Here is a 23120-nt window from a genome sequence, read left to right as displayed (position 1 = left end):
ACTACTGGGAAAACCATAGCTTTAACTATACGAACCTTTGTTGGCAAGGTGATGTCTCTACTTCTCAAGATGCTGTCTAGGCCTGTCATTGCCCTTCTCCCAAGAAGCAGGCGTCTTTTAATTTCGTGGCTGCTTTCACCATCTGCAGTGATCATTGAGCCCAAGAAAGTAAAATCTCTCACTACCTCCATTTCTTCCCCTTCTATTTGCCAGGAGGTGATGGGACCAGTGGCCATGATCTTCGTTTTTTTGATGTTGAGCTTCAGACCATATTTTGCGCTCTCCTCTTTCACCCTCATTAAAAGGTTCTTTAATTCTTCCTCACTTTCTGCCATCAAGGTTGTGTCATCTGCATATCTGAGGTTGTTGATATTTCTTCCGGCAATCTTAATTCCGGCTAGGGATTCATCCAGCCCAGCCTTTCGCATGATGAATTCTGCATATAAGTTAAATAAGCAGGGAGACAAAATACAGCCTTGTCGTACTCCTTTCCCAATTTTGAACCAATCAGTTGTTCCATATCCAGTTCTAACTGTAGCTTCTTGTCCCACATAGAGATTTCTCAGGAGACAGATGAGGTGATCTGGCACTCCCATTTCTTTAAGAACTTGCCATAGTTTGCCGTGGTCGACACAGTCAAAGGCTTTTGCATAGTCAATGAAGCAGAAGTAGATGTCTTTCTGGAACTCTCTAGCTTTCTCCATAATCCAGCGCATGTTTGCAATTTGGTCTCTGGTTCCTCTGCCTCTTCTAAATCCAGCTTGCACTTCTGGGAGTTCTCGGTCCACATACTGCTTGAGCCTTCCTTGTAGAATTTTAAGCATAACTTTGCTAGCGTGTGAAATGAGTGCAATTGTGCGGTAGTTGGAGCATTCTTTGGCACTGCCCTTCTTTGGGATTGGGATGTAGACTGATCTTCTCCAATCTTCTGGCCACTGCTGAGTTTTCCAAACTTGCTGGCATATTGAGTGTAGCACCTTAACAGCATCATCTTTTAAAATTTTAAATAGTTCAGCTGGAATACCATCACTTCCACTGGCCTTGTTATTTGCAGTGCTTTCTAAGGCCCATTTGACTTCACTCTCCAGGATGTCTGGCTCAAGGTCAGCAACCACACTACCTGGGGTATACGAGACATCCATTTCTTTCTGGTATAATTCCTCTGTGTATTCTTGCCACCTCTTCTTGATGTCTTCTGCTTCTGTTAGGTCCTTTCCACTTTTGTCCTTTATTATGGAAATCTTTGTATGAAATGTTCCTTTCATATCTCCAATTTTCTTGAACAGATCTCTGGTTCTTCCCATTCTATTGCTTTCCTCTATTTCTTTGCATTGCTCGTTTAAGAAGGTCTTCTTGTCTCTCCTTGCTATTCTTTGGAAATCTGCATTCAATTTCCTGTATCTTTCACCATCTCCCTCGCATTTTGCTTGCCTTCTCTCCCCCGCTATTTGTAAGGCCTCATTGGACAGCCACTTTGCTTTCTTGCATTTCCTTTTCATTGGGATGGTTTTCGTTGCTGCCTCCTGTATAATGTTACGAGCCTCCATCCATAGTTCTTCAGGCATTCTGTCCACCAAATCTAAATCCTTAAACCTGTTCCTCACTTCCACTGTGTATTCATAAGGGATTTGACTTAGATTGTATCTTACCGGCCCAGTGGTTTTTCCTACTTTCTTCAGTTTAAGCTTGAATTTTGCTATAAGAAGCTGATGATCTGAGCCACAGTCAGCTCCAGGTCTTGTTTTTGCTGACTGTATAGAGCTTCTCCATCTTTGGCTGCAGAGAATATAATCAATCTGATTTCGATGCTGCCCATCTGGTGATGTCCATGTGTAGAGTCGTCTCTTGTGTTGTTGGAAAAGCGTGTTTGTGATGACCAGCTTGTTCTCTTGACAGAACTCTATTAGTCTTTGCCCTGCTTCGTTTTGATCTCCAAGGCCAACTTGCCAGTTGTTCCTTTTATCTCTTGACTCCCTACTTTAGCATTCCAATCCCCTATAATGAGAAGAACATCCTTCTTTGGTGTCACTTCTATAAGGTCTTGTAAGTCTTCATAGAATTGGTCAATTTCAGTTTCTTCAGCACAAGTAGTTGGTGCATAAACTTGGATTACTGTGATGTTAAAAGGTCTGCCTTGGATTCGTATCGAGATCATTCTATCATTTTTGAGATTGCATCCCGGTACAGCTTTCGCCACTCTTTTGTTGACTATGAGGGCCACTCCATTTCTTTTACGGGTTTCTTGCCCACAGTAGTAGATATGATGGTCATCCGAACTGAATTCACCCATTCCCGTCCATTTTAGTTCACTGATGCCCAGGATGTCAATATTTATTCTTGCCATCTCATTTTTGACCACCTCCAACTTACCCAGGTTCATGGTTCTTACATTCCAGGTTCCTATGCAATATTTTTCTTTACAGCATTGGACTTTCCTTTCGCTTCCAACAGTTTGACCTCACCACTAAGGGCACACTCCTCCACTGACTTCCAAGACAGACAGATACCAACACCTCATGAAGAGTCGGTGTGTGCCGGTCAATTGCCCTTTGCCCTGTAACACCAAATGTTCTATAGCAAGGATAGGGAACCTGAAGGCTTCCAGATGTTACTGGACTCCAGCTCCCATCAGCCCCAGCCAGCATGGCCCAATGATCAGGGCTGTTGGGAGATTGAGTCTAGCAAGCTCCCCATCCCTGCTGTACAGAGTCAGGACTACCAGTTGCTGGGAGGACTAACACAGCAGGTCTGTTACACTGTTTGTGGGTTTCCATTGGGCTAAGAGGTACCCCACTCCTGCTGTTGTTGGACTGTGGCTCCCATTGGCTCTAGCAAGCACTGGATGGTGGGATTTGTAGTCCAAAATATTTAAAGAACACCCTGGCCTCAGCTACATTGGCAAAGAAAAAGCGCTTTATATGCGTTGCATATGCATTATAACACTGTGACACCAGATGGCGCTGTGGGGTTCCTGTTTTTGCCAGCCTAATTTCTCACACAAAGTTTGCAACGCGTTTAACTGAAGCACTTCTTTGGTGTGTCCAAGTCCAGCCCGTGTTGGGGGAGGCTGGGGTAAGCCTCTTTTGAAAGAGGATGCTGGACTCCGGTTGTTACGATGAGCGAGTCCTCAGTCCCACTTAGTTGCAGGATTGCCCTATCCCATACATGCCTGTTTCAATTGATTGGGGTGGTTGAAATTCCTGAGCAGCAGGACTTGTGCTGCAATGTTTTGGATGGACTGCACTGTTGGAGCTGCCGCGTAATACCTGTTTGGCTGTTGTAAGAAGTTATTCTTTTAGTGTGACAGGACCTGCACTTTGCAACTCCTAGTGACACCAGGCAGGCTCCCTTGCTGCATTCTTTTCGACACCTGCTTAACACATATATTTTTTTGCTCAGGCAAGCTGATCCAGACACGTAGAACTTTTATCTCTTTTTAGCTACTGTTCGTTTTCATCTTTTGAATGCTTTTATAAACCTGTTTCAAACGGTTTGTTTTTTAAAAAACTTAGAATTGTATCATAGCTGTCAACTTACAGATTTGAAAATAAGGGACTAGCAGCCTCGAAAATAAGGGATCAGCAGCCAAAATAAGGGATTTTAGACAGCCAGCAGCCAAATGAAGCCTCAAGTGGTGGTTCCCATAGTGCAGCAACCCGGCAAAGGGGATGCAGCAAGGAAAAATACCATCACCTCTCCGCTGGGAAGCGCTGAGCAAAGGCGAGTCCCCAGGCAATGCAGCCGATTTGATCGGCACAAGGCATGCAAGCTCCACCCCCCAGTTGTTCTTAGACTCCTTATTGGGTGAGCAACGCAGCCAGCAACACAGTTGGAGCCTCCCTCCTCCGTGGCCGGCAGGGAGGGAGGGAGAGGAGCTGCTTCCTCTGAAACCCGGGAAATTTAAGGAACATCATCAATAAGGGACAGCAGCGGGACATGGAGCTGGGATAAGGGACTGTCCCGCCAAATAAGGGACGCTTGCCAGCTATGAATTGTAATGTTTTGCTTTCTATTTTTATAAAGGACTTAGAGGTGTGGGTTTGTTCGCCCCCCCCCCCCCACAATCAAGCAGTATATAAATTTTGCTAAATAAATGAATTGATCGGTCAAATAGTTAACCTTCAGTCATTTGATCATGCTCAAACATTATCTGCTCATCCAAGAATGTCACGGTGTACGTGGAAACTTGCCCACATATATTTGTGTGCGTAGAGAGATGCAGTTATAGATATCCATCTATTTCTCGTCTGCAAGCGGCGGGTTCCCATTTGCTTAATTGCCAAAATGGCGCCACCCCCACATGAGAGGGAGGAAATCTGCCCATTTGAGGGAAACCTGAGGTGTGCAGTTGTGGAGGCGAATGAATCTTTAGGGAGGGGGAAAAACTTGCAAAGGGAGGATTCCAAAAACAACGCCATAAAGACTGAGCATATTCAGTAACTCTGGCATGTAGGCTGATGCCCAGGGGGTGGGAAGATTGGGGTGGGAGTGGTTGGAATCCTGAGCAGCAGGACTTCACACCGCAACATTTTTGTGGCAGCTCCCACTCGTTTAGTTGTGATCTCATTCATTAGCAAAGGCAGGGAGTTGGGGGCTGTTTGTTCATGACCTTGAAGCAGCCCAGGATTCTCGGATTAGCTGATTGGTGGCATTTGGAAAGCCCAGCGCAAAGCCCAGTAATTTCAAACTGCACAAGCAAAAATGGGTCACCTGATATATCATGGTGATGCCAGGTAAGCAGCGGGGGGGGGGGCAGGGAGAGATGAGGTTCCATCCTGCCAGGTCCAGATCCACTTCCCCACCCCTGAGATATAGGTCTTCTGGCACATATTGGGAAGGTCTGCCCCTGGCCACATCCTAAGCTGGGAGCAACTCATAATGAATACCTTTCAGGAGTAAGCTTCTCCTAGGGATTCTGTTTTAGTTTTAAGAAGAGGGCTCTCTCTTTCTCCTGTCCCTACTGACAGTTGATTCCTAAAAGGGAAAGGAAATTTTGCAATGCAGAACTGGATCAAAGGGCAAATGGTACCTTCCAGGCTAGTGAGAATCTGTGTAAAAGAGAAGGGAGAGGCCAATTCATCATCTCCAGGTGACGCTGTGGCTCAGGTGCTCTCTGGCACTGGTTCGTATATCGGAAGTTGTTCAGAGGGCGGGGGCTGGGAGAGGGAACTGCAATATGTTGCAGAAATTGGACCACTACCATCGTAATCTGGAGGAGAGGGACCATCTCGCGGGAATGAGAATATGCTTTCAAGCCTTTTTTTAAAGAAGGAAGGGAAGTAGATGCCAGTGGAAATATGTAGGGATAGATGGCTGGAACAATATTCTGGTGGTGCTAGCCTTGTCCATTCTGAGACTCCCAAAATAATAAGACATAGAGTCGTATGGTCCTTGGGTTTTTATTATTGCAGAAACTTGGGCTACAGTGCACTTTGTCAGATGTAAGTAATTAAGGGTGAACTCTCCTAAAAAAATTAGTGTGGGGGGTTTTGGGGGGAGGGGGAGATCAGGGGGAGCAGAGCTTGTTGGAGCAGGAGACACCTGTGCTTCTTCACCAGCCTAACTCTTTGGTGCCTCTTTTGGCCTCCCTCGTCCCAATGTCCTGCTGCAGCTTCTGCCTCTGATTCTGGACTGCTTTCTGCCACAGACTCTCCCAGCTCACTAAGCCCTGTTACCTCTCAAGCTTCCAACACCTCCTTCTCCCAGTCTTCTCCCCGTGACCGCTCATTGTCCACCAATCCCTGGGCTCTGAACCTTCTTCCCCAGCTGATGCCTTCCACCATTGCTCTGCGCCCAGCCAGTCCATGACAGCACACACACACACACAAGTAACAGGCAACTTCTCTTATGCAGAAGAGAACCACACACACCCTAGTCTGGGGGACAGAGGGGATTCTGCCAGCCCCTTCCTCTCAGACACCAGCTCTTCCTCTACTCCTGGCATGTCCTGCCCTTCATCCAGCCCTGGCTCCTGCCTCGCGGGAGACACAAAAGCCCATAAATCGCTACCCCCTCCCCCTGGATCAGCCTCTGGCCATGCTGCTTCTGCCACACGCTCTTTGGAGCATTTCCCAGTCCCTGATGCCCTGACAGAAGCTTCCTAAGTACATTGTTGTCCTGTGGGCAGCATCCCAAGTCTCTCCCTCCCACCTACACACAAGCCTTTTAAGATTGTGCCTTTAGTGCTGGCGGTGAGGTTGGTGTTTCTTGACTCCTGCATTTGATAATGGTTTTAGCTTCACCGCTTTTCATTGCATTCTATTGTGCCGGTCACTTATATTTGGCTTTTGCTGGCTGGACATTTTGGAATCTGTGTTGGGTTTTTATTACAGCATTGTTTTATTGTTATGCTTTTAAAAAAATAAATCTGTAAACACCTAGATAACTTCTATTAAGAGGCGTTTTATCCATAAAAGGATGTTATAAATTAACACCAACGTCCCAGACTGCACCACTTCTGAATAAAAAAATATAAGACGGTCCCTGCTGAATGGGGACAAAGGGGTGCATCTATTCCAGAGAAGGGGGAACAGTGGCCTTCCAGATGTTGTGGATGTTGTCCAACTGCCATCAGCTCCTGCCAACATGACCAATGCTCAAGGGTGGTGGGAGTTGTAGTCCTGCAACATCTGGAGGACCACAGGTTGCCCAACCACAGAGCCTGCTGGATCAGGCCAATGGCCCATCTAGTCCAGCATCCTGTTCTCACCGTGGCTGACTAGATGCCTCTGGGAAACCAGCAAGCAGGGTCCAAGCAACTCCCCTCTTGTGGTTCCCAGGAAATGGAATTCAGAAGCATTGCTACCTCCAGCTGTGATAGCCTCTCTTCCAGGAATGTCTGTAAAGGGTCCCCTGACCATTAGGTCCAGTCGTGACCGACTCTGGGGTTGCAGCACTCATCTCACTTTGTTGGCCGAGGGAGCCAGCGTACAGCTTCCAGGTCATGTGGCCAGCATGACTAAGCCGCTTCTGGCGAACCAGAGCAGCACATGGAAACACCGTTTACCCTCCCACTGGAGCAGTACCTATTTATCTACTTGCACTTTGATGTGCTTTCGAACTGCTAGGTGGGCAGGAGCAGGGACCGAGCAACGGGAGCTCACCCCGTTGTGGGGATTCGAACCACCGACCTTCTGATCGGCAAGTCATAGAATCATAGAATCATAGAGTTGGAAGAGACCACAAGGGCCATCGAGTCCAACCCCCTGCCAAGCAGGAAACAACCCCCTGCCAAGTCCTAGGCTCTGTGGTTTAACCCGCAGCATCACCCGCTTCCCAGGAATGTCTGTAGTCTTCTTTTTAAAAGGTACCGTAAATGGACCGCTGACCATTAGATCCAGTTGTGGCCGGCTCTGGTCACTCATCTCACTTTATTGGCCGAGAGAGCCGGCATACAGCTTCCAGGTCATGGGGCCAGCATGACTAAGCCACTTCTGGCAAACCAGAGCAGTGCACAGAAATGCCATTTACCTTCCCGCCAGAGTGGTACCTATTTATCTACTTGCACTTTGATGTGCTTTCGAACTGCTAGGTTGGCAGGAGCAGGGACCGAGCAATGGGAGCTCACCCCGTTGCAGGGATTCGAACCACCAACCTTCTGTTCGGCAAGTCCTGGGCTCTGTGGTTTAACCCACAGCGTCACCCACATCCCAGGAATGTCTGTAGTCTTCTTTTAAAAAGGTACCGTAAATGGACCGCTGACCATTAGATCCAGTTGTGGCCGGCTCTGGTCACTCATCTCACTTTATTGGCCGAGGGAGCCGGCGTACAGCTTCCAGGTCATGGGGCCAGCATGACTAAGCCACTTCTGGCAAACCAGAGCAGTGCACAGAAACGCCATTTACCTTCCCGCCAGAGTGGTACCTATTTATCTACTTGCACTTTGACGTGCTTTCGAACTGCTAGGTTGGCAGGAGCAGGGACAGAGCAACGGGAGCTCACCCCGTCGCGGGAATTCGAACTGCCAACCTTCTGATTGGCAACCCCAAGGCTCTGTGGTTTAACCCACAGCGCCACCCGCATCCCAGTCCTCCCAAGACCACCCAAATTGGGGGCCATCACTTCCTCATAGGGGAGCGAGTTCCATAGTTAACTATGCTTTGCATGAAGAAATCCTTTTACCTGTCCTAAATCTTCAGCTTCGTTAGATGTCCAAGAGAGGGAGAAATACTTTTCTCTACCTACTCTCTTAAGACCACACATAATTTTATAAACCTCTATTGTGTCACTTCTTATTCACCTTTTCTCTAAACTAAAAAGCCCCAAATGCTGCAACCGTTCTTCATAGGGGAGATGCTCCGTCCCCCCCGATCATTCAGTCAAACGTGATGGGATTCCAGCTTGCACCAGCCCCTGCAAACATGGCCAGTGATCAAAAACAATGGGAGATGTAGCTTTGCAACATTTGGAGGGCCACGGATTCCTTATTCTTAATCTAGTCCAAACATCTGAAAGGCAACAGGTGAGAGGTGCTTGCTGAAGCCATTCCGCCATGCAAGGAATTTTGCAGTTTGTGTCAAGCTTCTTAGAAAACTGGCCAGAGAGAGAGAGAGAGAAAGAGAGAGCTGCTTTCCATCTCCCTCGAGCCTCTGCTTCCTATTGCATTTTTAAAACGGCTAATCTGTGAAGTCGAGACAGATAACTCTCTGCTTTCTTGTGACACTCTCGGTTATGTTTCCCTTCCTGCTGTCCCCTGGAGCAACGGCAGAAGAGATTCTCCTGCTAAGAAAAGCAGAACCTTGCATTTCCTGGGCTCAGAAAGCATCCTTCGCTTAGGCATCCTCTTGGATCTCTGTCTATTTAGAGAATACACAGGAGGCTGATGACCGGCATATGTGTTTGCAAGAGCTTTAAGGAACACGCCAGCATACCTGGCACCTGGGCTTCTGAAATGCAGGATTATTCATATGGGCAATTCTGATGTTATGTCTTTGTGTCCCCCTTTGGCAGATCAACTGCTGCTGTTCAAAATGCTTTTAGACGTGCACTTAACCCGCAGCACTGGCAACAATGCCTGGGACATGAACTAATTATTCTGGATTACCACCATTATCTAGGGGCTTTGGCAGAATTTCCACTTTTGGCACATGCCAGTGGGCTTTCTTCATGCATCTCATTTTCTCTCTTCCAAGGCTTTAACCAGCTGCTGGCTTCCTCTTCTCCTGTTAGGGTCTGTGACTTTTGAATGGCAGGGCTCCTCTTAATGTTGTTTCATGCTTTTATTTAAAAATAAATCTATCCTGCCTAATTTTGTACAGAAGTGGCATCCAAATCAGTTAACAGAATGCTACAAAACAGATAACCAAATAACAACACCCAAATTAAACCCAGCCGCAGAGCTGAAATATTGAATCCCAAAGCAGCCATTGAATAAACAAGGAATGCAAGAGAATAGGATGTTGCCTTATACTGAGTCCGACAATTGGTCTATCTAGCTCAGTATTCTCTACACAGACTGGCAGAGGCTCTCCAAGGTGTCATATAAGGGACAATCCTAGATCTATCTCAGGGTGACAGGGATTGAACCTGGGACCTTTTGCATAGAGCACAGAACTCTAGAGTGGAGAGGGACACCAAGGGTTATCTGGTCCAACCCTCTGCAATGCAGGAATCACAGCTAAATAATTCCTGACAGATGGCCATGTTTAAATACCTCCAGTGAAGGAGAGCCCACCACTTCCTGAGATACGTTCCACTGTCAAACAGCTCTTACCATCAGGAAATTCTTCCTGATATTTAGTTGGAATCTCCTTTCTCATAACTTGAAGCCATTGGTTCGAGTCCTGGCCTCCAGAGCAGGAGAAAACACGCTTGTTCCATTTCCCGTGCAATTGAGCCCTCTAGATCTTTGAAGGTGGCTATCATAGCTCCTCTCAGTCTCCTCTTTTCCAGGCTAAACATACCCAGAACCCTCAACTGTTCCTCATAAGGCTTGCATTCCATACCCTTGATCATCTTGGACGCCCTCCTCTGCCCACTTTCCAGCTTGTCAACATCCTTCTTAAACGGTGGTGCTCAGAACTGGGCACAGGACTCCAGATGCAGTCTGACCAAGGCAAAATATTACTATTATGCCCCTTGATCTGGACCCCATACTTCCACTGGTGCAAACTAAAACTGCGTTAGCTTTTGCTGCTGCTGCATCACACTGCTGACTCAGCTTAAGCTCATTTTCTACGAAGCAAGTGCCCTACCCATGATTTGTTGCCTCCCCGGCAAAAGAAAAGAAAACATAGGAAATTGCCATATACTAAAACAGACCATGGGACATGGGTGGTGCTGTGGGTTAAACCACAGAGCCTAGGGCTTGCCGATCAGAAGGTTGGTGGTTCAAATCCCTGCGAAGGGGTGAGCTCCCGTTTTTCAGACCCTGCTCCTGCCAACCTTGCAGTTCAAGTGCAAGTAGATAAATAGGTACCACTCCAGCAGGAAGGTAAACGGCATTTCCGTGTGCTGCTCTGGTTTGCCAGAAGCGGCTTAGTCATGCTGGCCACATGACCCGGAAGCTGTACGCCGGCTCCCTCGGCCAATAAAGCGAGATGAGTGCTGCAACCCCAGAGTTGTCCACAACTGGACCTAATGGTCAGGGGTCCCTTTACCTTTACCTAAAGCAGACCATGGATCAACTATACTGAGCTAGATGTGGTTCTTTTCCTCCCTTATTTAGTCCCCACAGCAACCCAGTTTAGGCTGAGAGGTAGTAACTGGCCCAAGGTCACCCCGTCAGCTTCGTGGGTGAATGTGGATTTGAACTCTGGTCTCCCAGGTCCGAAACTCTAACCACTGCACTACATTTGAAAGAAACTCCACGCAGCCCATGGTGTTGTTGTTATATGGGCAGATGGCGAGCCAAACTCCTGAATGAAACACCATGAAATGATTCTCTTGTACTGCAGTTGCACTTTTTAAGAAAAGAAGATGTCATTTGTCTGGCCCTGTGGTGTCCTGGGAATTGAGGCGAGATGGCTGTGCGGAAAAGGATTTGTGGACAGTACAGCAGCATGTGGGAAAGGGAGCTGCCGTGTGCCGCTGAGCAAATGAGCCGAAAGCAGGACAGACACAGGGGACACAGCTGGTTGGCTTTCATTTGAGCGAGCGGGTGGGTTGGTTGGTGTCTCTGTACACGCGCACAAGAGCGAGAGAGAGAGAGAACAAATTATTTTCATTTTTCTTTCACTTGAGAGGCTCTGCTTGGCCTAATTGGCAGGGGAAGAGGCCGCCGCTGGGATTCCACTGACCATCAGTTGGCGCTGATGAAACTCCTTCTCTCAATAGGAGCAGAGACACCCGAGGACTCATTTCTCTGCCTCTGCTGCTTCTTGGGAGCAACTCCCTCCGGCGAGGTGATGGTTCATTCCCTCCAAATGGAGGCTTTCCCTAGAAGGGAGCCAAGGCTGAGAGAGAGCTAATTGAAGAAAAATCCCATGGCAGGCCGCAGAAAAGACAGAGTGCTGTGTGTCAAAGAGGTTTGAAGGAGATAATACTCTCTTCCCAACATGCCAGTAGCTGAAGGTTTAAAATCCTCGTCTTCTGCCACGGGAATCTTTTCTTTCACTGCTTTTCAGACAAAAGATGGAGCAGAGGGAATCTTTGCCTCCTATCCTAAAATGTTCTGTAGAGCATTTATTTAACTCAAAGGGGCTTTTCTTTTCTTTCAAGGTTCTTCGTTTATGGATAGCTCAGTCAGTAGAGCATGAGGCGCTTAATCTCAGGGTAGTGGGTTTGAGTCCCACGTGAGGCAAAAGATTCCTGAATTGCAGGCAGTTGGAGTAGTTGACCCTCGTGCTCCCTTCCAACTCTACAATTCTATTATTCTGCTTAATATTTAAAATCCTGCCTTTGTTAAGTTGGGATTCAAGGTGGCTTCCAGCATTAAAAAAACAAATCATTATTGTGCTCTCAGCTGCCGTCGCCCGCAGCAGCTTTAGCGCCTCCTTGCTCTTCCTCGCCTGCTCAGCAGCCGCGCTCAGCCTCAGTGGACGGGAGTGTAAGGAAGAGAAGTTCGCGGGAACATGGCTCATACCAAGCAAACTGCCCGTAAATCCACCGGTGGGAAGGCGCCCAGGAAGCAACTGGTGACAAAAGCCCCTCTACTGGTGGGGTCAAGAAACCTCATCGCTACAGGCCAGCTACTGTGGCTCTTCGTGAAATCAGGGGTTATCAGAAGTCAAGTCTGATCCGCAAACTTCCTTTTCAGCGCCTGGTGCGTGAAATTGCTCAGGACTTCAAAACAGATCTGCGTTTCCAAAGCGCAGCTATTGGTGCTTTGCAGGAGGCAAGTGAAGCCTACCTGGTTGGCCTGTTTGAAGACACCAACCTGTGTGCTATTCACGCCAAACGTGTCACAATCATGCCAAAAGATATCCAGCTAGCACGCCGCATACGTGGAGAGCGTGCTTAAAGTCTTCTAAGATGGATTTGTCATTCTCAAAACAAAATAAATCTCTTCTTCCTGTTAAAAAACAACAACAACAAATCATTATAAAATGCAAAGGAATGATAACAAATGAGTTAAAAGCAATACGGTGGTACCTCGGGTTACATACGCTTCAGGTTACAGACTCCGCTAACCCAGAAATAGTGCTTCAGGTTAAGAACTTTGCTTCAGGATGAGAACAGAAACAGTGTTCCGGCGGCGTGGCAGCAGCAGGAGGCCCCATTAGCTAAAGTGGTGCTTCAGGTTAAGAACAGTTTCAGGTTAAGAACGGACCTCCGGAACGAATTAAGTACTTAACCCGAGGTACCACTGTAGTTCTAATACAATAAAACACATTTAAAAAACAAAATTATAGTATGGTTTGCCCAGGGAGCAGGATCCCCTGCACCTTAGTTTCCAAAGACCTGTCTGAATGGGGAGGTCTTAGCCTGCTGCTGGAAAGATGACAAGGAGGGATCCAGTATAACCTCTCTTGGGAGGGAATTCCAGAATCTGGGAGCAGCCCCAGAAAAGGCTTTCTCTTGTGTCACCACTAACTGTGCCTCTGATGTTGAGGGGCTTAGCACCAGGGCAGGTTCATAAAGGGGTATACAATCTTTCAGGTAACTTGGGCCCAAGCCATATGACTATAGGTCATGGGTAGGCAAACTAAGGCCCGGGGGCCGGATCCGGCCCAATCACCTTCTAAATCCAGCCTGTGGGTGGTCCGGGAATCAGCGTGTTTTTACATGAGTATAATGTGTCCTTTTATTTTAAATGCATCTTTGGGTTATTTGTGGGGCATAGGAATTTGTTCATTCCCCCCACCCAATATATATATATATATATATATAAAATCCGGCCCCCAACAAGGTCTGAGGGACAGTGGGCCGGCCCCCTGCTGAAAAAGTTTGCTGACCCCTGCTATAGGTCGTAACCATCACTTGGAATTGTGTCTAGAAACAGACTGGTAGCCTGGGAAGTTGCTTTAACAGGTGTCCTTTCTCAGTTTTGACCTCAGAGCATGGAAATCTTGTGTTGGCTGCCCTCATGCTACAAGGCCACATTCAGGGTCCTTGTATTAATATACAAGGGCATTTGCAACTTGGACCCAAAATACCTTCAGGTCTGCTTGATGACTTATATCCCTACCCAACCACCGAGGTTTTGGGAGGAATCACTGCTAGTGGACCCCGGTGGGTCAGACACACAGCTCATTTCCACCAGGATTGTGAGTTCAGCATACCCTCCAACATTTCCATGATGAAAATAGGGAAAACTGCGGCAAGAATTTTAATGGCCCAAAAGTGGAAACAAGAGGAATTACCGACAGTGGAAGAGTGGAGAATGAAACTTATGGACTTTGCAGAACTAGATAAAATGACTGGGAAAATTAGATACCAGAAAGATCACAAGTTCACTGAGGACTGGAAAAAAATTACGATTTATCTGGAAAATATCTGTGATGAACAGACAACGCTAGTCGGTTTTAAAGAGGCTTTGTGATGAGAAAGGGTATTGTAAAAGAAAATGAGAAGAAAGGATATTATTAACTGGCAATATATTACAAAGGAAATGCGTAATAAATATAAAATATGAGGATTGTGGGAGGAGCTAGTGGAAGTCAAAAATTTGTAATTTGGCAAATATGGTAATGTCTGAATAATTTGTAAAAGAGAAATTTGTAAAAAAAATTAATAAAAAAAGAAAAGAAAATAGGGGCGTCCTATTCAATAATAATAATAATATTTATTGTTTATACCCCATCCATATGACAGGGTTGCCCCAGCCACTATGGGAGGCTTCCAACGTATATAAAAACATAATAAAACATTAAACATTTTTTTTAAAACCTTCCCTGTACAGGGCTGCCTTCAGATATCTTCTAAAGGTTGTAAAGTTACTTATCTCCTTGGCTCGGGGGTCGCATAACTCCATATCCTCCAATGAAAATAAGGATGTGGCGCTGTGGGTTAAACCACAGAGCCTAGGACTTGCCAATCAGAAGGTCGGGGGTTCAAATCTCCACGACGGGGTGAGCTCCCGTTGCTTGGTCCCTGCTTCTGCCAACCTAGCAGTTCGAAAGCACGTCAAAGTGCAAGTAGATAAATAGGTACTGCTCCGGCGGGAAGGTAAACGGTGTTTCTGTGCACTGCTCTGGTTCGCCAGAAGCAACTTAATCATGCTGGCCACATGACCCGGAAGCTGTATGCCGGCTCCCTCAGCCAATAAAGCGAGATGAGCGCCACAACCCCAGAGTCGGCCACGACTGGGCCTAATGGTCAGGGCTCCATTTACCTTTACCTAACATGCCCTCCAACATTTCTCTGATGGAAATAGGGATGACCTAAGGAAAAGCGGGACATTCTGGGATCAAATTAGAATCCAGGATGGCTTCTCTAAATCAGGGACTGTCCCTCGAAAATAGGGACACTTGGACAGTCTGGTTCAGTACTGTGGTCTCAATTCTGCAGAACTCTTTTATGGATGAGTTCAGACAGCCCCCCCCCCCTCCCTGTTCAACTTTCAGGGCTCGGTGAAGACTTTCCTTTATTTTTGCAGGAGGCATTTGAAATAAGCTTTTTCCTATTAACTGAGTTTATGATGTATAACTATATTCTGCTTGTGGGGGGGCAACATACTGGGAATTGCAACTGGGGAGCATGGCTGTGGCTGGTGGGCTTCCAGTAGATGGGATCCCGGACCTGATGTGTCTTTGGTTTGATCCAGTTGGGTTTTCCTCATGCTTCTCTTGAAGGAAGGGGGAATTAAAACATCCAGATAAATAAATAAAACATCCAGAAGCATTAGCCAGAAATTACTATTTCCAGTTCTGGGTAGTAAACAGCTGTCAGTATTCAATGCAGAGTCAATACAGTTCCTTTCACCAGGCACATTATAATTATTCTTTAAACTCCTTTTGCTTAGGTATCTCTCTCTCTCTCCCCCACCCCGTTTTTTTAATTCCTGCAATAAATTGTATGTTCCCATTTCCACTACCGCTTTCTCTTGTTTACAGTCGAACCGCTCCTGGGTTGAATAATTTACAAAATAGCTGTCTCCCCGAACATAAGTAATGCCGGCCGTATGTAGGATGAGGAGAGGAAGGAACGTACAAATTACAGGCTGCAGGCAGCCCAGCAGAGAATGGGACTGAATAAGCAACGCCTGTGATTCTCAGTTGCACAAAAGTGCAAGGTCAGTTTGCGTGACAGCCGCCTCATCCCTTGTCGTAGGGGGCAGACCTGTGCGCTGTGACGTCAGCCTCACGTCCTTGCGCAAGCAGCATACATAAATGAAACATAACTGGTACATATACAGGTCTTGGCTGCAACTGCCTTCTGGCAAATGGCTAATTGGTTTTGACGCCACAGCGTTCCTTGGCTGTGCTATGGCAACCCCGTGTGCTGTTGGCTTAGTTGTCAATGTGCTGCCTGCATCATCATCATCATCACCATTTATTATTTATACCCTGCCCATCTGGCTGGGTTTCCCCAGCCACTCTGGGCAGCTTCCAGCAAAATATTAAAATACAGTGGTACCTCGGGTTACAGACGCTTCAGGTTACAGACTCCGCTAACCCAGAAATAGTACCTCAGGTTAAGAACTTTGCTTCAGGATGAGAACAGAAATTGCGCGGCAGGGTGGCAGCGGGAGGCCCCATTAGCTAAAGTGGTACCTCAGGTTAAGAACAGTTTCAGGTTAAGAACGGACCTCCAGAACGAATTAAGCTCTTAACCCGAGGTACCACTGTACAATAATTCATCAAATATTAAAAGCTTCCCTAAACAGGGCTGCCTTCAGATGTGTTCTAAAAGTCAGATAGTTGTTTATTTCTTTGACATCTGGTGGGAGGGTATTCCACAGTGAGGGCGCCACTACCGAGAAGGCCCTCTGCCTGGTTCCCTGTAACTTCGCTTCTTGCAGTGAGGGAATACCAGACGGCCCTTGGAGAAGGGCCTCAGTGTCTGGGCTGAGTGATGGAGGTGGAGACGCTCCTTCAAGTATACTGGGCTGAGGCCATTTAGCTCTTTAAAGGTCAGCACCAGCCAGTGGCGTAGCGTGGGGGGTGCAGGGGGGGCTGGCCACACCGGACGCAACATCTGGGGGTTAGGGTTAGGGGGCACAAATCCATGGGTTAGGGGGTGCAAATTACTTGCCTTGCCCCAGGTGCTGACAACCCACGCTACGCCACTGGCACCAGTACTTTGAATTGTGCCCGGAAACGTAGTGGGAACCAATGTAGGTCTTTCAGGACCAGTGTTATATGGTCTCTGCGGCCACTTCAGGTGCTAGTGTGCCCCAAAGAACTTTCTGGAACACCCACTAATGGTCTCAGTGAAATATATCTTCGAGAATCCACAATGCAATGCACAGACTTGGCCTTCACCCATGTTGAACATGCACATATTGCTTAAACATTTCTGCTTTTCATGGGATGCCAAGTTTGGACAACTGCTCACCCTTTTGTAATGAACAGAGGTGTAAAAAGTTTCTCTCTCTGAGTGATTGTGGTTGGTGTAGGTGTTTCTCCTTCCCACCATTGATGGGTGGCTGGTGTAGGGGCATACCCACACCATTTCGTGGTGCTGTCTCTTTTTCTGTTCTTTGGTTGTGGCAGCCATTTTGAGTTATGCCATGCCTCCATGGCAGCCATTTTGCTTGATGCCACGCCGCACCCTCCCAGGGGCCATATTTGCATCCTACAAATATGAAATGCCTTGTATATGTCTCAGTTACTTGAGCAATTGTACCATTAGAGTTTGACAAGTATAAATCCCTTAATGTTCTTCAATCACCAATTAAAAATGCATCCCGTGTCATAGAGAGAGAGCCGCAAGCTGCCTTGGCTTATGGAACTTCTAATACATCTTTGTTTTTGCCGGTTGGGAAAATAGGGGTGGAAAAAACCAAGCTGAAATGGAAACTGTCAACACTGAAGTAAACAAAGCAAGGTTTTATTATGTGGGCTCAGAAAGCGTATGCGGACCTCAATGCGATCATGCCAAAACAGATGGAACTCATATTTTGAGGCAGAAAGCTCAGAAAATAAATATTCCTATAATGCAATTAAGGGCTACCAATAAATTTGGATGTTTGAATAAGTTTATAATAACACTGAACTTGTCAACAGTATATCTTCAACCTGGTACATATTCTACTTTCCTTCCGGAAGCCATGTATCTTTTAGACTGTGATCAGACAAATGCAATTGACTTCCACTAGCATTTTTAGGAGTATCTCATTTACTTAAAAGCAAGAGGTACATGAAATAAATACCACTAAGCTGCTCGCACTCTGCTCCCACTCTCACAGTTAGGTGTGCATAGGACTAGAACTTTACACCTGGGATGGCAATTTATTATTAATTTATTTGAAGTTCTTTTTTGACAAAAATCCCAGCCCCCCCCAAAAAAATTTTGCATCCAGAGCCGCTACAACAACAACAACAACAGTCCCTGCCCTCAAGTTTACCATTTAGAAAGATCCAACCCACAAGGAACTGGAAGCGTGGAATAGGACAATGTAGTTACTGAGTTACAAAGTTTGGGTTCAGTCAGATGGCACGGTGGGTCAGTGCATCTGGCTGTTGATGGTTTGAGCCCAGCTAGGGACAGCTGTGAGACACGGGTGGTGCTGTGGGTTAAACCACAGAGCCTAGGGCTTGCATGATCAGAAGGTCAGTGGTTTGAATCCCCGCAACGGGGTGAGCTCCCGTTGCTTGGTCCCTGCTCCTGCCAACCTAGCAGTTTGAAAGCACAAAGTGCAAGTAGATAAATAGGTACCGCACTGGTGGGAAGGTAAATGGTGTTTCCGTGTGCTGCTCTAGCTCGCCAGAAGCAGCTTAGTCATGCTGGCCACATGACCCGGAAGCTGTACGCTGGCTCTCTTGGCCAGTAAAGCGAGATGAGCATCGCAACCCCAGAGTCGTCCATGACTGGACCTAACGGTCAGGGGGCCCTTTACGTTTAGGGACAGCTGTGGCTGGATTCCCACATTGCAAAGGTTTGGAGTAGATGGCCCTTGCAGTCCCTTCTAACTCTACATTTCTATGACTCTAAGCCAGAAGGGAAACGGTTTGAGGAAGGGACACACACCGAGAGCTGCTACTCCAGGCATAGGCAAACTCCGGCCCTCCAGATAATTTGGGACTACAATTCCCATCATCCCTGGCCACTGGTCCTATTAGCTAGGGATGATGGGAATTGTAGTCCCAAACATCAGGAGGGCCAGAGTTTGCCTATGCCTGTGCTACTCCTTCGGCAGAGTGGATGGAGTGCCCCTTCTCTCCCTCAGCTGCAGCCTGATGGGAGGGCTGCTTCCGGATGGCAGTTAGTGAAAGGAGGAACCTGATGGAGTTGGCTTCTCAGCAGAGCCGAGAAGCAAAACCTCCAAAGAAAGAGAGTCCACCACCTTCTAAGGGAGTCCGTTGCCCTGTTGAACAGCTCTTGTCATCAGAAAGCTCTTCCTATTGTGAGTTGGGATCTTCTGTTGTCATTTTGATCCATTAGTTTGAGTCTGATCCTCTGGAGCAGTGAAAAACAAGCTCGCTCCACCTTCCATGTGTTGCAGCCCTTCACATATTTGAAGATGGCTACCACATCACCTCTCAGTCTTCTCTTTTCCAGGTTCTTCTCCCCACCTTTGCCCACAGAAATTAATTTCTTAGAATGGCTATGAAATGGAGGGTTTGCAGGTTGAATGATGCTCCTCTGTGCTTTTGTGGTATGTTTGTTCAGGTTTGTCCATTTTCAAATAACCCATCAGTTTGTTTTAGTTGGCGGCCTTGCCTTCATCTTGCAGGAGCAACGTGAATGGCTTGATTCCTAAATCTGAATGAAAGACCTTCAGGCACCATATGCAATTTTATTATGCATTCATGACTATTTGTGCTCATGATTGTGTCGGGGCACTCATACACCATCCATTTTTAACTCTTCTTCCACCTGCAAAGGTTTTTGGGATGGGCATACTGCTTTGTTGCCTATCAGTTCATATCCCGTATCTTCCTGCTGAAATCCCGTATCATATATACTGGAAATATTCTGGTGCTTATTTTGTTGTAGATCATGTAGAAAAGGAGCAGGGGGCCATTTTTCAGTCCAAGGGCCACATTGCTTCATTGAAAATCTTTGGAGAACCACATGCTAGTGGTGGGCGGGCCCAGAGACAAAAGTGGGTGGAGCAACAGTTACTTTGCATGGTAAGTTACATTCCAGTTATGTGAATGGCAGAGGTTCATACACACACACACACACACACACACACACACACACACACACACTGCTACCATCGCCCATCCAGATAAACAAGATGTCTTATAGTTTGAAGATATTCTTGCATCTCACCACAATCTCAGAAAAGTGAGAGATTCCAGGGGTTCCAGGCACTAACGAGAGTTTGTGTTTCCTTTTGGAAATGAGGCACAGTAGAGACTGTGGTGTCTTTAGGATAAATGGTTTATTTACACACATATATAGAACCTGAGCCTGTGATGGAGGGGGTCACAGGGCTAACACCCCCAAAAAGAGTCCTGGTTTTCCCATAGCCACAGCCTTGCATTCGAACACAGATCTGGCATGGTTCTCTCTCTCTCTCTCTCTCTCTCTCTCTCTCTCTCTCTCTCTCTCTCTCTGCTTGCTGCTTTGCTTCCAGCTCACATCACTGCTCACCCTCAACTCTAAGCTCAGGACCTCTGAGCTTTCCCCTAGCCAGGAAACTAGCTTGGTTTGATTAGATTCTCTTGATTAGATTAGATTTTCACACTTACTGGATCCAGAGGTTAAAGGGGTCTGGCACCCATCTTAACACCCAAAACTCATAACCATACATTCCAGCCAAGCAGAGTCACTAGAAGTGAGCCTACAGCAGGGCCTGGGAAGAGTCTCAAGAGACAAGCCAAGAGGCATGGAGGGCGCCATGAACCCCCTGGCCCTGAGGTTTCCCGGGTTAGAGGTCTTTGGAAAGGTTAGGTGTCTTTGGAAAGACCCCCTGCCAGAGACCCTAAGAGACAGACAGTGCCAACAATATGGAGCTTAAGGAGTTTTTAGTGTGACTTGACATAAGGCAGCTGCCCAGGAAATCAATATCCTTTCATTTTCCCACAAGTTTTCCATCTCTCTTTCCCTGTTCCCTTGATGTCTCTATTCTTCCACTCTCTCCACTGCATCAGCTCCCTGGTTGGCCTTTGGGGATTACAAGGCATATCAATCCAAAAGAGGCAGGTAACTTTTTAGCCAGTGGATTGCCTCAAATTGCACCTCTCCCTTGCTAGGCATCCTAGGGATGAAGATTGATTGGTAACCAATGGTTTATATTCTAGGATTCCTTCTTGGTGCACCTGCAGTATGTAAACCGATTAACTCCTAACCGCTTCCCTGTCCCCCTTAGAAATAACAAGGGTGCTGCTGCCCAGACCTGTTTTCTACATCTCATCACTGCTGTCCCTTCCCATTAAGCCTCCCTTCTTTGTGCACCTGGCTGGACAAAGCTTGCTGATTCCAGGGAACTGTGTTTCCCCCCCTCCCCAAAGCCTTGCTTTTTGCCATCATGCAGTTGGGAAAGGGCTGTGACTCAGGGGCGGGGCAGCAGCTCACACAGAGAGCCCCCAGGTGCAATCCCAGGCATCTCCAAGCAGGACTGGGAAAGACCCCTTCCTCAAATCCAAGGGAGTCGCTGCCAGTCAGTGTAGGCAATACTGAGTGAGATGGAGCAGTGGGTCTTGACTCAGCATCAGGCAGTTTTCTATGTGAACCCATGTTAAGGAGAAAGACAATAGCTTAATGCTAGAGTATCTGCTTTGGGTCAGGAACGAGCCGGCAGTAAATCACACTTCTCAAGTTGGAGTTAACTACAGTGGTACCTCGGGTTACATACGCTTCAGGTTACAGACTCCGCTAACCCAGAAATAGTGCTTCAGGTTAAGAACTTTGCTTCAGGATGAGAACAGAAATCGTGCTCCGGTGGCGCGACGGCAGCAGGAAGCCCCGTTAGCTAAAGTGGTGCTTCAGGTTAAGTACAGTTTCAGGTTAAGAGCAGACCTCTGGAATGAATTAAGTACTTAACCCGAGGTACCACTGTATTAGCAAGAACAACATCTGCACAGACTTGGCTTGAGTGTTGGGTCTAATGAGCATAGCAGCTCATTCCCAGTAGGTCTTACGGCATGGATCAGTTGCCAAGACTGAAAGTCCTTGCCTCCCCACAGCCTTCTAAGTCCCTTCCTTTCCAGGGTTTTTCTCAAGCAACCAGAGACTGCGCCTGAGTGAAGCCAACCTCTCCTCTGCCCTTTTCATGCCTCTTCTGGTTCTGAGAGACCAAGGGAGAAGGTGAGCTTGTTGCAGCAGGAGCAGGAGATAGCCATGCCTCTCTTGCTTCAGCTTCTGTCTCTGAGTCTGGACTTCTCCTTGCCACAGACACCCTGTTACCTTTTCAGCTTCCGACATCTCCTCTTCCCAATCTTCTCCCTGTGACCACTCATCGTTTTCCCACCACCAATCACTTTGAGCCTTTTTCCCTTGGTTGTTCCCCAGCTGGTTCCTCCCACTGTTCCTCTGCATTCAGCCAGTCCCAAGTTCAATCCCAAGCATCTCCAGTCAGGGCTGGGGGAGCCACTAGCCATTGCTGAGCTAGATGGAAATGATGGTCTGACTTGGTATAAAGCTGCTTCTTATGTACCTGTCAGAGACATGGCTGGCCGAGAGGACTCTGCAAAGGGGGGCGGGAGGAAGCAGAGGATAACAGGAACTTGGTTCATTCACACCACGAAAGTGAGATAAGCCCTTCTCGCTCTGGATTGCTGACTGTAAGTTTTCGCAGCAGCACAGAGATGAAGGAGCAGGATGCAGGTGGTAGTAGAGGGTTGGATTCAACTCCAGAGGAGGAGGAATTGGCTGCACCTGAGTCTCCAAGAAGCAGGAGGTGGACCAAGCGATTAGAACAAAAGGAAGACCAGCAGAAAGCGGGGGCGGGCTTGAGGTATATCTGGCCTTGGGAGAGGCCAGAAGCCAGTCGAGTCAACTGATTCTGACAGTGGGATATGAGTTGTGGAAAGATTGGATTGCTGGAAGCCTGTTGTTGATAGTAAACTTCAACCAGTCGAACTGCCAGTGATTCGTGTCTTGTGCGGGAGAGGTGCTAAACCTGACAGTACTTGGACACCTGGATAGCTCAGTCGGTAAAGCATGAAGAAGAGTTTGGGTTTGATATCCCGCTTTATCACTACCCGAAGGAGTCTCAAAGCGGTTAATATTCTCCTTTCCCTTCCTCCCCCACAACAAACACACTGTGAGGTGAGTGGGGCTGAGAGACTTCAGAGAAGTGTGACTGGCCCAAGGTCACCCAGCAGCTGCATGTGGAGGAGCGGGGAAGCGAACCATAATCTCAGAAGCGACTCATAATCTCAGGGTTGTCAGTTTGAACCCTATACTGGGTTCCCGCCTTGCAGGGGGATTAGACTAGATGTCCCTTACAGTCCCTTCCAACTCCATGATTCTATGAATATTGAGATTTTTCACCTGAGTAGGACATTTAGAATCCATTTGTAATTTGAATTACAAAGAAAAGCTGCCCCTTGATTGGCTTGTCAGTTTTCCTTAAGTTTCCCCCCCCCAACGAAAATGACTTGATCAGTAACCAGATGTGCAAGCAACTGGGTTAATTAATTAATTAATCAATCAATCACATTTCTATACCGCTCAAGGTG

General features: G+C 47.2%; 1 protein-coding gene and 1 pseudogene across 2 annotated transcripts in view; both read left to right on the top strand.

Moving 5' to 3' along the window:
• The window catches only part of MMP17 (matrix metallopeptidase 17), a 171468-nt gene that overhangs the window by 40083 nt on the left and 108265 nt on the right, over window positions 1–23120 (top strand). The window lies entirely within an intron of this gene.
• LOC310834255 (histone H3.3A pseudogene) lies at window positions 11896–12462 on the top strand (annotated as a pseudogene). Its single transcript has one exon. The product of its transcript is annotated as a histone H3.3A pseudogene (transcript).

The sequence above is a fragment of the Podarcis gaigeae genome (genome assembly GCF_964106915.1).
Source record: "Podarcis gaigeae genome assembly, chromosome: 16".
Lineage (NCBI taxonomy): Eukaryota > Metazoa > Chordata > Lepidosauria > Squamata > Lacertidae > Podarcis > Podarcis gaigeae.
Note: the sequence above shows the minus strand (reverse complement) of the source record. Positions and strands in the feature narration are given on the sequence as shown.